The sequence below is a fragment of the Nannospalax galili genome, unplaced genomic scaffold (assembly GCF_000622305.1).
Source record: "Nannospalax galili isolate Female #2095 unplaced genomic scaffold, S.galili_v1.0 scaffold1892, whole genome shotgun sequence".
NCBI lineage: Eukaryota > Metazoa > Chordata > Mammalia > Rodentia > Spalacidae > Nannospalax > Nannospalax galili.
The window spans coordinates 629,987-642,727 of NW_008331144.1; the positions used below are offsets into that span (position 1 = coordinate 629,987).

At 41.2% G+C, this 12,741-nt stretch overlaps 1 protein-coding gene across 3 annotated transcripts in view; it reads right to left on the reverse strand.

Moving 5' to 3' along the window:
- The window catches only part of Usp49 (ubiquitin specific peptidase 49), a 110,701-nt gene that overhangs the window by 60,932 nt on the left and 37,028 nt on the right, over window positions 1–12,741 (reverse strand). For 2 of the 3 annotated variants that reach the window (XM_029558692.1, XM_029558696.1), the window contains one exon: window positions 6,468–6,540. The exons of the other annotated variant lie outside the window; for it this stretch is intronic. The gene's annotated coding sequence lies outside the window, so the exon portion shown is untranslated. The remainder of the gene's footprint in view (window positions 1–6,467; window positions 6,541–12,741) is intronic. 3 annotated transcript variants of the gene reach the window in all.

Here is a 12,741-nt window from a genome sequence, read left to right on the forward strand (position 1 = left end):
TCGGGGGTTAAAGGGAAAATTTATTTAAAAAAAACAAAAAAAAACAATGAGAAAAAAAAAAAAAAAAAAATAAAATTTTTTTTTTTTTTTTTTTTGGTCTTTTTGAGACAGGATCTCCCTGTAGCCCCAGCTGGCCTAGAACTTGCTATGTAGACCAGGCTGGTCTCCAACTCAAAGATCCACCTGCCTCTGCCTCCCAAGTGCTGGGATCAAAAGTGTGCACCATCACACCCAGCTATAAAATAAAAAATCTTAAAAAGTGTGTTGCTGGACAAGGTGGCACAAACCTTTAAGCATGCAGGAGGCAGAGATCTCTGTGTGATCAAGGTTAGCCTGGTCTATGTAGCAAGTTCCAGGCCAGCCAGGGCAACTCAAAGATCCACCTGCCTCTGCCTCCCAAGTGCTGGGATCAAAAGTGTGCACCATCACACCCAGCTATAAAATAAAAAATCTTAAAAAGTGTGTTGCTGGACAAGGTGGCACAAACCTTTAAGCATGCAGGAGGCAGAGATCTCTGTGTGATCAAGGTTAGCCTGGTCTATGTAGCAAGTTCCAGGCCAGCCAGGGTTATATTGTGAGAGTCTGTCTGAAAAAAGGAAGGGAGGAAAGAAGGGAGAGACAGAGGGAGAAGGGTTTGGGAGATAGCTCAGTTGGAAAGTGCTTGCCTCAAACTCAAGAAGGACCTGGGTTTGATCCTCAGCACTCATGTAAAAGAAGCCAGGAATGGGCTTAGTGAAGTGGCTCATTGGGTAAAAGTACTTGCTGTACAAGCCTGATGAGCTGAATTCAATCCCTGGAACCCACAGGAGGAGAGAGAACTGAATCCCAAAAGTTGTCCTCTTACCTCCACATATGCACTGTGGCATGTTTGCACCCACACTCAAATACACACATCATACACACACAAATATACACAATGTTTTTGAAAAGCCAGGTGGGATGAAGTGTGCTGTACCACAGTGCTGGGGAGGAGGACGCAGACAGACCCCTGGGGTTCCCACGCCTAGTCTACTTGATGAGCTCCAGGCCAGTGGGAGACCGTGTCTCAAAAAGTAGACAGGAACTGAGGAGATGGCTTAGTGGTCATGTGCTTGCTGTATAAGCACGAGAACCTGAATCCAGATCCCCAGAAACCATGTAAAGTTGGGTGCAGTAATGCCTATGTGTAACCTCAGTGAGGCTGAAGTTAGGGACAACAGAATCCCTGAAGGTTCACAAGCCAGCTAGACTGGCATATGCAGTGGTGAGCAATAGAGACCCTGTTTCAAACAAGGTTGGCTGTAAGGGCCAACACTCGAGGCTACTCTCTGACCTCCACGCACATACATTAGTGCACATATCTGCACTCACACACAGGATGGATTTAAAATCAGGTGTAGTGATGCATACTTATAATCCAAACAACTGAGAAATAGATGCAGGAGGATCAGGAGTTTGAGGCCTGTGCTACATAAGACTCTGTCTCAAAAAAAAAAAAAAAAGTTTGGTTGATCATCTTTTTAAGGCTTCCTCTCAGTCTCTGCTCCTGAGCGCTAAGCAGTCAAATAATTCTCTGTGCCACTCAGGAAGAAAACTTGCACCCAAACCTTGGACATTCTGGTTTTTAAGACACTGAGCACAGCTAAGATGGACACTGGCAGGTAGGAATGCCAAGGACAGTAGTCATTTGATTTTCCTGACTAAAAAGCTTCTTTCATACTTTCAATTAAAGAAACGCCAAATGCCCAATTTTCAAAAAAAAAAGCTTTTATTAAAGTGGGTTCAAAATATATTTTATTTATTATTGTTATTTTATGCGTATGAGTGTTTTGCTTACATAGATATAGGTACATGATGTGAGTGTAGTGACAGAGGCCAGAAGAGGGCGTCAGAGCCTCTGGAACTGCAGTTACAGTTATTAGCTGCCATGTGGGTACTGGGAACTGAACCTGGGTCTTCTGAAAAGCAGCCAGTGCTCTTAACTGTTGAACCATCTCTCTAAGCCCCTATTAAGGTGGATTTTAGGGTCAAAATAACCCTTAGAGGAAATTTTCGGTTATTCACATTTTGAATGTCAGTTTCTTTTCCATTAACATTCTAATGATACTCCCAATTGCCTGCACTTAGAAATGGCTCAAGTCAATGAATAAGACATACATGTAGTCAACAAACAAGAATCTGATGGCCGTATTAACCTTCAAGTCATTTTAAGCAACTCAACCTAATGAGCCAAATAATCTCTTTCTACATAAAAGTATCTTTAAAGAAATTACAGGGTCTTGGGAACAACTTATCAGGCAAAGAAAATCTCAGGCATGTAAGAACATTTTTCTTCAAATAATAAAAACCGTTAGAATAGCTGGGCATGGTGGCATACGCCTTTAATCCCAGCACGGAAGGCAGAGGCAGGTGGATCTCTGTGAGCTCATGGCCAGCCTTGTCTATATAGCTAGTTCCAGGCCAGCTGGAGCTACAGGGAGACCCTGTCACAAAAAGACCGAAACAAAACAAAAACAAAAAAAACATCAGAATAAATTTTAAAACAGGTGGTATTTTATTTTCTTTAAAACTGGCATTAATTTTGAAAACCAAATCAAATCAGCCACAACAGGAATGCTGGAGAGACTCATTTTTATTGGGGTTTCATGTAAGATATCAAAAAATCCTAAATCATTTGGTGTCTTTTTAAAAAATAAGTTTAAAAAAAATGGGGCTGGAAAGATGGCTCAGTGGTTAAGAGCACTGGCTGTTCTTGCAGAGGACCTGGGTTCGACTCCCAGCACCCACGTAGTGGCTAACAACCGTCTGTAACTTCAGTTCCAGGGGATCTGACGCCCTCTTCTGACCTCTGTGGGCACTGCATGACACGGGTGCACCTATGTCATTCTAATTATAAGACCCATAAGTCAACAGCAGCTAAATGGGCATCTACAAGTCAGTAACACATTAACTCCTTTCACACAGGTCGTGTCCTTTAGCTAGCTCAGGTGAATTCTGTCTGCTACGAATAATTCATAATGAAGCAAAACAGCTGCATTCTTTCAGTATGGTTAAAAAAAAATCCAAGGTGATTCAAGAAAGAATATTCACATCATCATTTGTCCAGCCTGGTTGTAATCCTAGCTACCCAGGAGGATCCCAGGTTTAAGGTCTGCTTGGGCACCTTAATGCAACCCTGTCTTCTAAAAACAATAATAAATTATTTATTTAGCTTTATTATATATGCATGAGTGTTTTGCTTGCATGTATATCAGTGCACCATGTGTGTGCAATGCCCAAGAATGTCAGAAGAGGGTGTCAGAGCCCTTGGAAGTGGAGTTATAGACAGTTGTTAGCTGCCTATGGGTGCTGGGAACCGAACCTGAGTCATTGGCAAGAGCAGCCACTGCTCTTAACCATCTCTCCATCCCATGAAACTCTGTCTTTAATTAAAAGTAAAGGTGCTGGAGAGATGAACCAGTGGTTAAGCATGCTTGCTATTCTTCCAAAGGACTCAAATTCAGTACTCAGCACCCACATTGGTGGGGCTCACAACTGCCTGTAACTCCAATTCTAGAGATCTGATGCCTTGGGACTCCAATGGCACCCTCATCCTCACACATGTGGCATACACTCATACAAACACACATATTATAAACAACAACAACAAAATCCTTTAAAAGGAAAAAATTAAGTAAAACAGAGAGGTGGCAAAAAAAAGGGCTAGAGGTAAACCTCAGTAGGATACTTGAAAGAATGCATGAAGGCACAAGGTCTTGGGCTCAGAGCACAGTTCCCTGCCTCACCTGACCCCCACGATACGTATTGCAAATGTTCCTTCCCCCATTAAAGCAAAAACAAATTAGCTATGGTGACTTTTCTGGGAAATAGTTGGCCTTCATGCCTTATTTAAATTCACAGATTAGGAAACTCTCTGGAGTTTATTAACTAGACCAGATTCCCCTGGTCAACAGATAGCAGCAGGCCCAGGTTGGAACCCTGAAGCTGCTATTTAGAACGCAGCTTTAGGCAACTTTAATATTAATCTGCCTTTTTTCTTGGCTTGCTTTCCTTTCTTTCCTTCCCCGCGTCAATTTTTTTTCCTTGAGATAGTCTCATGTAACCTGAGGCTGGCCTTGAACTTGCAATGTAACTGAGGATAGATTTGAACTCCTGATCCTCCAGCCTTTACCGCCCAAGTGCTAAGGTTACAGGTGCATACCGCCACTCCCAGCTCTCAGTTTTAAGGTTAAGTAATAACAATATCTACCTTTTGAATGAATGGCAGGATTAAATGAGATAATAAATAAAGCATTTTTAAATGTTTTAACAATGCCTAACATAGTATATGTTGACTTCTGTTTATGTATTAAGTCTATTGAAACAATCTTTCTCTAGTTAGAGCATGTCAAACAATCCATAATGGAGTGCAGCCCCAGGATAACATAACAGGGAACTACTAGTAGGGAGGTTTATCCAGTATCCTTTCTGACAATAGGTAATTTCTCCTATGACCAAAGAAAAGGGCTGGCAAATAATGGGGAAAGCATCAAAGACACTTTCAAAGCTACAATACTACTATGCAAGAAGAAGGGCTGGGGAGATGGCTCAGCAGTTAAGATCACTGGCTGCTCTTCCAGAGGACCAGGGTTTGATTCCCAGCACCTGAATAACTGCTAACAACTGTTTGTAACTCTAGTTCCAGGGACTCCAACACTCTCTTCTGACTTCTGTGGGCACTTCACAACATGGCTGAACTTATATACATGTAGGCAATACATTCATACCATAAAAAATAAAATAAAATTTAAAAACTACTGGGCAAGAAGGAAAAAAAACTCAAAAGCAGGGTGTGGTGGTGCAAAACTGTCATCCTAGCACTCAGGAGGTGGAAGTAGGAGGATCAAGAGTTCAAGGTCACCCTCAGCTATACATGAGTTTAAGACCAGCCTGGAACACATGTCTCAAAAAATGAAGTTCAAGGTTTGTCCAAGCCGGGAGTAATGGCACACGCCTTTAATCCCAGCACTGGAGAGGCAGAGGCAGGCAGATCTCTGTGAGTTCAAGGCCAGCCTGGTCTACATAGTGAGTTCCAGGACAGCTTGGGCTACAGGGAGACCCTGTCTCAAAAATACCCAAAAAAAAAAAAAAAAAGGCTTGTCCTTTGACTAGACTTCCAGGCTCTGAACAGAAAAACTTAACATGGCTAACTAGAAACAGGAGAAGTGTGTGTATCCTGCCTTGACAGAGATGTTTTTGGTTTTGAGATAAGATCTCACTATGGAGCTGGCCTCAAACTCATGCTCTACCTGCTTCAGCCTCTTGAGTGCAGCTCATGTACACCACCACCAGCTGACACAAGCTGAGGTGACATTATTATACATAGCCTGAAGATGGTTGTTTACTCAAATATACCATGAGATAAACAGCAAGAGCTGAAGGTGTGTAGCTCTCACAGTTTAGCAGCACACTCTAAGATAAATGAAGCTTGAAGCCAAAATAAAAGCTTTCCTTAAAACCCTCCATCCCCAGCATTATCCTTATTCAGAGATGGTATAAATCCTAGAGGGTCTCATCACAGAAATCCATGGGTGGATGGCTGGTATATAAGCATGCTAACTGGGAGACATGAAAATTAAAGATAACATCTACCAAACACTGTATTCCAGGCATTACTGCAAATTTTTCATATGAACTAATTAAACCTCAGCAATTACTGTAAGTATTTAATCATCTCCATCCACTTTAAAGCTAAGAAATGAGGCACACAGATCAACTTGCCCAACCAAGTTAATAGCAGTCGTCCAAAAAATAGTATGTGTCAAAGCCCATGTTTTTAACCACTAGACAAAGAAGGCTGCACAAATTATGCATGCATACACTTCAAGACTCTGGCAGGGACCTAACATTCAGGTAGGGAGTTTTGGTTATCTAGAATATTTGATTTTTGACTATAAAAAGGTATGGACTTGTGAAATTAAAAGCATTTTATATCTCATAAACATAGCCACACTTTTACTGGGTTTTCTTGTGGAATTTTATTTGACTACCACCTGACACATATCTGCAGTTACTCAAGTGAACAAGACCCCCATGGTGAGCCTAACATCATAGCAGCTGGCAGTGCGTGGAGAAAAAGAAGGGGTGGATAATTATTCTTGACAGGCCATGGCAAGCACAGGCTCTAGTCAACCACCAACAGACCTCAAACCTAGCCAAGACTTACTTTAGTATACTTGCTAGTGTCGAGGTCCCAGTTCATCCTTAAATATGACTGTGTCCTCTTAATTTAAGATGGAGGCAGGGAAACAAAAAAGGAAAAGAAATAAAAAAATAAAAAATAGAGAAAAAAGAAAAAAAGAAAAAGATGGAGGCAGGGAAGAAAAGTTCAGAACATTCTTAAGACAAAGACTGATTAATTACTCCGCTAACAAGCCTGCAAGACCACAGTCTGCCCACACTATCATGACCGATTTTTGAAAAGATTTTGCTCTAGTTTTATTTCTTACCCATTAAACAAGATTTTTTCCATCTTCTTCCATATTATCACATAATCACTGACTGAGTTTCCTCTTCTGTTACCTATGAGGGGAAACAATCTGTAAGCCTAGACCGATACATGCCAAGAAAAAAGCAATTTCATGAATTTTATTTATAAATTTGGTAAGGAATCAGTATATTACAATGCGCTGAAATCCTTACAAGTTCTCAAAACCTATATAAAAAATGTGACACATTTTTTCAGCTAACAGAACTCAAAGATTCAGTCATTTACAGGTAGACTAAGCTATAAATATAAGTATTAAAGGTTTTCTTTCTGAAAAAAAAAACTTCTGCAATTGTTCCAAGCTTTAAAGATCATACATTATCTTTGCATATATATAACCTGAAATTGTGAGAACTGAAAAATCATGCAACAAAAATACCTGGGTAACAAAAGTGAAAATTATTTATGCATAAATAGAATACATAATAGTACAAAAGGGCATGAGATTGACTTCTTTGTGTTAATTGGGTTCATGACCTGTATGTAAGCAGCATGTATTTTTAAAAGCAATATATTCTACAAACAAGGATATTATATTAAGTAAAGATGATTAGAGTTTCTGATTTAAATAAATTACACATGCAATCTGACACTTTGTTCAGGATTCAATAACACTTGATTGGTGTATTTGGTTGCCTTGTACCAGCGTGGCAAATTCTCTATTTTGTCAGTCCAACAGCAAACACAAGAATTCCTCTTGGAAGAAACTTGCTTTGTGAAAATATGCACCCTTGATATGGGCCCCACCTCTCATGTCCCGTCCCCTTGGAGTGGGTGGTTCTCTGAAGAATGGCTGTCAGATCCCAGAATGGTTGTCAAGAAAGGGAAATTGCTCTGCATCAGACAAGGGGAAGAATTTGTTGTTTTATCTCTAAAAGGAATGGGGGAGAAGAATGATGAGTGCGAAAGAGAAGAAAAGAAGAGCTAGGATAATAGCGCAAAGCTGGGATTAGGTGGGGGCGAGGCACTCAGGTCAAGGGACAGGACAGCTGAAAACAGCTCAGAATGGGAATGCCTTCCTAGGAAAGTTGTCTGCATTAATGCAAAGCTAGGCTCTCTCCACCTCCATTTTGCTTCCTTTCTTTAGTTAGGTATATAAATCCACAATGCTCTTATGAACACAGACTTTCTGAAAAATCAGAGCAGCCAGGTTTCACATCTGGGTGCACTTGGTGCAAATCAGTAGCACAAGGCAAGAAAATCTTGGGCCCTCCAAGCAGAAGAAGTTGCAAGTCCATGAACCTCACAAGTATTTTTAGGGAAAGCTTTTAGCTTCTATATATTCTAAGCTGAGGGATCTGAGGCAATTACCCAGACAAACCAAGCTGATACTGTAAGGATGGAGTCTTACATTCATAAGATGTCTCTCTTTCCTGTCCGAACGACCCAGCTTTCAAAATAATATTTCCACCCCAAAAAGTTTACAGTTAAAACCAAGTAATTTTAATTCTAGATGCTCCCCAAAGCTAACTACATTAATCACCTCTACACTAAATATCATGTAGGATGTATAACTTCATGGAATTTATGCTTAATAACTTATACCTGATCTTAGTCAAAAGACCAAGAAGTCTTAGAAACAGCTGTCTTGCTGGGTGTACATGCCTTTAGTTCCAGCACTTGGGAGGCAGAGACAGGAGTATCTCTGCAAGTTCAAGCCTAACCTGTTCTACATAGCAAGTTCCAGGCCAGCTGGGGCTACAGGGAGACCCTGTCTCAAAAATACCAAAAAAACCGGGCCGCGGGGGGCAAAGGGGAACCCCTTCTCAAAAAAAAAAAAAAAAAAAAAAAAAAAAAAAAAAAGAGAAACCACTATCTAACATATTCATTTACTTATTACAGTGCTAGAGACTAAACCACTGACTTTTCACATGCTCAGCAAGTCCTCTACCAATGAGCTATATCCCCAGCCCCAATAGTTATTAACTTGAAAAATATTTATTATTATGTGTATGTAAGTATATTGCTTGCGTGTGTGTTTGCATGTGTGTAAGAGCACCTGTGTCATGCAATGCCCACAGAGGTCAGAAGAGAACTTTGGATCTGCTGGAATTGAAGTTACAAACAGTTATTAATCACCGTGTGGATGCTGGGAATCAAACCCAGGTCCTCTTCAAGAACAGCCAGTGTTCTTAACCACTGAGCCATCTCTCCAACACGGAAAAATAGTTATTTTAATTAATGATGTTAATCTTAAAAACTGAGAAATGATAGTAAGTCACACTATAAATAAGACTCTACATATTCAAGTATTTTCCAACGAGGTCCCATTTATATCAATTCAACTACTACAATATACTTTCGGGTGGAATGATAGAATTACAACCAGTAATTACATCCCTATGAGCTGTTGGCCAGAGGGGCCCTAGAGGTCTCCAAAACAATAAAGGCCATTGCCAATAATGTTAGTTGTACACCGGAAGTGAACAGTAAAACCCTATCGCTGAAGACACCACATGATGTGATTCCCAGGAGAGGGAGAAATTAAGCTTATATTAAGCTGGAAACTCCCTTCCACTTGATGGGAGGCTTTCATAGTTCCAGAAGGTGACATGCAGATGGCTGGGGGAGAACTATCTCCTATAATTCTGCTCAACGATGGACCCCGTGTGCTGCACTATCAACACGTCAAACAAGATGTTCCAGCTGGTGCAATAGTGGGATGTTTACCATATGTATAACCTGCAAATTTTCGAATGGATATATTGCCCCCTCCTAGAGGTAGAACACACATCTGGTACTATAGACCAGGCCAACCCCCTGTAGCAGGGGAGGATATAGGCCCCAATGGGGAAGCCACTGCAATTGTTGTGTTAGATGGTTGCAATGCACTGGCTAAAGTACCATCCAAACATTTGTGTTTACACCCATAGATTAAGTTGTTATAGCAGCCTCTGTTTGGATGTTCTTGCTTCTTGCTGTTTGTGTTTTTATAGTAGATGGAATACCACTGAAATGGGCCAACAGCCCATGGAAAACAGGTGATGCAGAGACCCAAAAGTTCAGTGCCTTGCCACAATGGGAGGAAGATCATCCTACACCTATCACCCCCTCCAAGGCTCAGGGACTTTTGTGGAAGAGGTTGGCAGAAAGAATATAAGAGCCAGAGGAAGGGGTAGAGTGTTAACTGGAAGGTCCTCTGACCACTATGCTGGCAAGCTACAGTCACATCTCCTTCCCACACTTGTCAAGGAGTCCATGGGGAAAAAAAAAGACTAAGAGACTGCAGAGTGTGCGTCCCTGGACAGGACTCCTATATAGAACCTCACCCACCCAGGGCTCAGGGACCACTGTGGAAGAGGGAGCGGAAAGATTTTAAGAGCCAGGGCTGATTCATGGACACAGGGAAGCAGAGGCTTTCAGGCCACTGGAAGCTTGCACATGTGAACTTGTGGCAATGGTGCCATCGAGCCCAGCACCCATGCCTACTCAATTAAACAGGACCCAGAGAGGAGAGAAATGGGTGGCAGGCTGGCCTTAGACTGAGAACTATTGGAGACTGACTGCTACTGGGTGAAGGAGAGTATGCCTTACATACGATCTCCAGATGGCTGACTAGACTCCAGTGGACGAATTTACACTGAAGGACATCTGAGTACAAATGCTTGACTAGATTGGACTTAACATGTAAAACAGAATACATGAAATCTGGTAGGGGGGATGGGGAAACAGATGGGGGAGGGGGTCTAAATTTGATTTAGAACTATTGTATGAAATTACAAGAACGCAAAAATTTTAAAGAAAAAAACCCAGTAACTATAGTAGGAATTAACTAAAACTATGGATGACACCCCTTTAAACACTCGTTGGAAATAAAGTCCACATAAAGTCCCCAATGATCTCTAAGGCAATGTCCCAAGCTTACCTACTAGTGAAACACACTGTATTCTCAGGCTGCCCAATGTTGTGAAAGACAAAAACGAAAACAAAAACCCCAAACCACCTAAAAACCAATTATCATCATGGTGTCTGCTTACTTCTAGCAGACTCTCCTTAACTTAAGCCTGTTTCTGAGGGCTTTACAGCACTGGCTGTGAGGACTAAATGAACACACAGGGAAAACATTGCATTGTCTGACATGTAGCTGATAATTATCCAAAACATAGTTTTCTAACCTTTTTTTTTTTTCCTTTTTTCTTTTTTTTTTTTCCATTTTGAAACAGAGAGTCTCCCTGAAGCCCCAGCTGGCCTGGAACTCACAGAGATCCTCCTGCTTCTGTCTCCCGAGTGCTGGGATTAAAGGCAAGGGCTACCACACCCAGCTAAAAGTGGGTTTCCTTTATCTTTCTATCTTTAGTTTAGAGCAATTCTTAAGGCTTGAAAAGGAGAAAATCAACTCCTGAAACCTTACCCAACTTATTCTTACTCTGACAAATACTAATGACATGGTAAGGGCAGCTATGGAAAGACGAAGCTTTCACAACAATGCCACACATTCATCTGAGTCCTCTCATGTGTATTAGTAGTTCTTTCAGGTCTCATGAGTAGGAAGGAAAGATTACTTTCATTTCCATTTTCTATTCAATGAACCTGAGATACAACTAAGTTCTACAATTAGTGATAGAGCTAAGGTTCAAACCTAGGTTTCTATTCTTAAGAAATATAAGCACAGGGGCTAGAGAGATGGAAGAGTGCTGGCTGCTCTTTCAGAGTACCCAGGTTCAGTTCCCAGCACCCACACGGCAGCTAACAACCGTCTGTAACTCCAGTTCCAGAGGATCTGATGCCCTCTTCTGACCTCCATGGGCACTGCATGACATGGGTGCACGTAAGTGCATGCAAACAAAACACTCATACACATAAAAAATAAAATATTTTTTTAAAAAGAAATATAAGCATTTGGGCTGAAGGTGTAGCACAGTGGGCACCTAGAGGGCATATGGCTTTGGGTTTGATCCCCAGCACTACAAAATAAAAATAAAAATAGAGGGAGAAAAAAAGAAATAACAACACAGACAGAAGTCAAACTGATGGCAGCAATGCCCTTTTTTGAATACTAATATTAACATGACCAGGTCAGGAGTACTCAGAAGTGGTACACATATTCACAATGATCTGTTACCTCTTTATGTTTGTCTGATACTTGTTTTGTTTTTTGCTTTTCAGGAAGTCTCACTCTAAACCAGGATGACCTGGAACGCACTCTGAAGTACAAGATGGCCTCAAAATCAGGGGGAATCCTTCTATCTTGGCCTACTGAGTGCTAGGATTACAGGCGTGAGTCACCATGCCCAGCTAGATCTGTTATCTTTTTTTGTTTTTTTTTTTTTTGAGACAGGATCTCCTTGTAGCACAAGCTGGCCTGGAACTCACTATGTAGACCACGCAGGCCTTGAACTCACAGAGATCCACCTGCCTTTGCCTCCCAAGTGCTGGAATTAAAGGCCTGCACCACCACACCTGTCCCTAGATCTGTTATCTTAAAAATGCATATGTATGGAGCTGGTGAGATAGGTTCAGCAGGTAAAGGTACTTGCTTCCAAACTGATCTGAGTTTGAGTCCCAGGACACACTGATAGAGAGGAGACCCCCATAAAATGTCCTCTGACTTTCACATGCGTGCCATGCCACATACACACAAATATAGTAATTTTTAAAATTAATAATTTTTAATTAAAAAATACACTTGTATTCTTGGGGTTCAGAGTGTGTTCAATTAGTAGGGTGCTTGCCTACCATGTACAAAGAAGCTCTGGGTTTAATCTCCAGCACTGCATAAAACAGAGTGTGATGGTGCATGCCTGTAATTCCTTGGTAAGTGAAGGAAGGAGCATTAGAGCTTCAAGGTCATCGTCAGTTATATAGTGAGTTCAAGGCCAGCTGGGACTACATGAGTCCCTGTCTCAAATAAAACTAAACAAAAACAAAAATATATATTATAGATATAGGTAGACAGACAGATATTGTGTATATGTGTGTATCTGAGTGTATGTTGGTACACATGCATGCATGTGCATGTGTCTGGCCAACCTTATGTACCATCCACCCACCTGGATTTTTGCTTTTATTTAAACTTTAAAAAAATTTATTTATTATTTTTATTTTATGTGTATGTGTGTATTGCCTGCATGTAGGTAAATGCACCCGTGTCGTGCAATGCCTGCAGAGGTCAGAAGAGGCTGTTGGATCCCCTGGAACTGGAGTTATAGACAGTTGTTAGCCACCATGTGAGTGCTAGGAACAGAACCTAGGTCCTCTACAAGAGCAGCCAGTGCTCTTAACCACTGACCCATCTC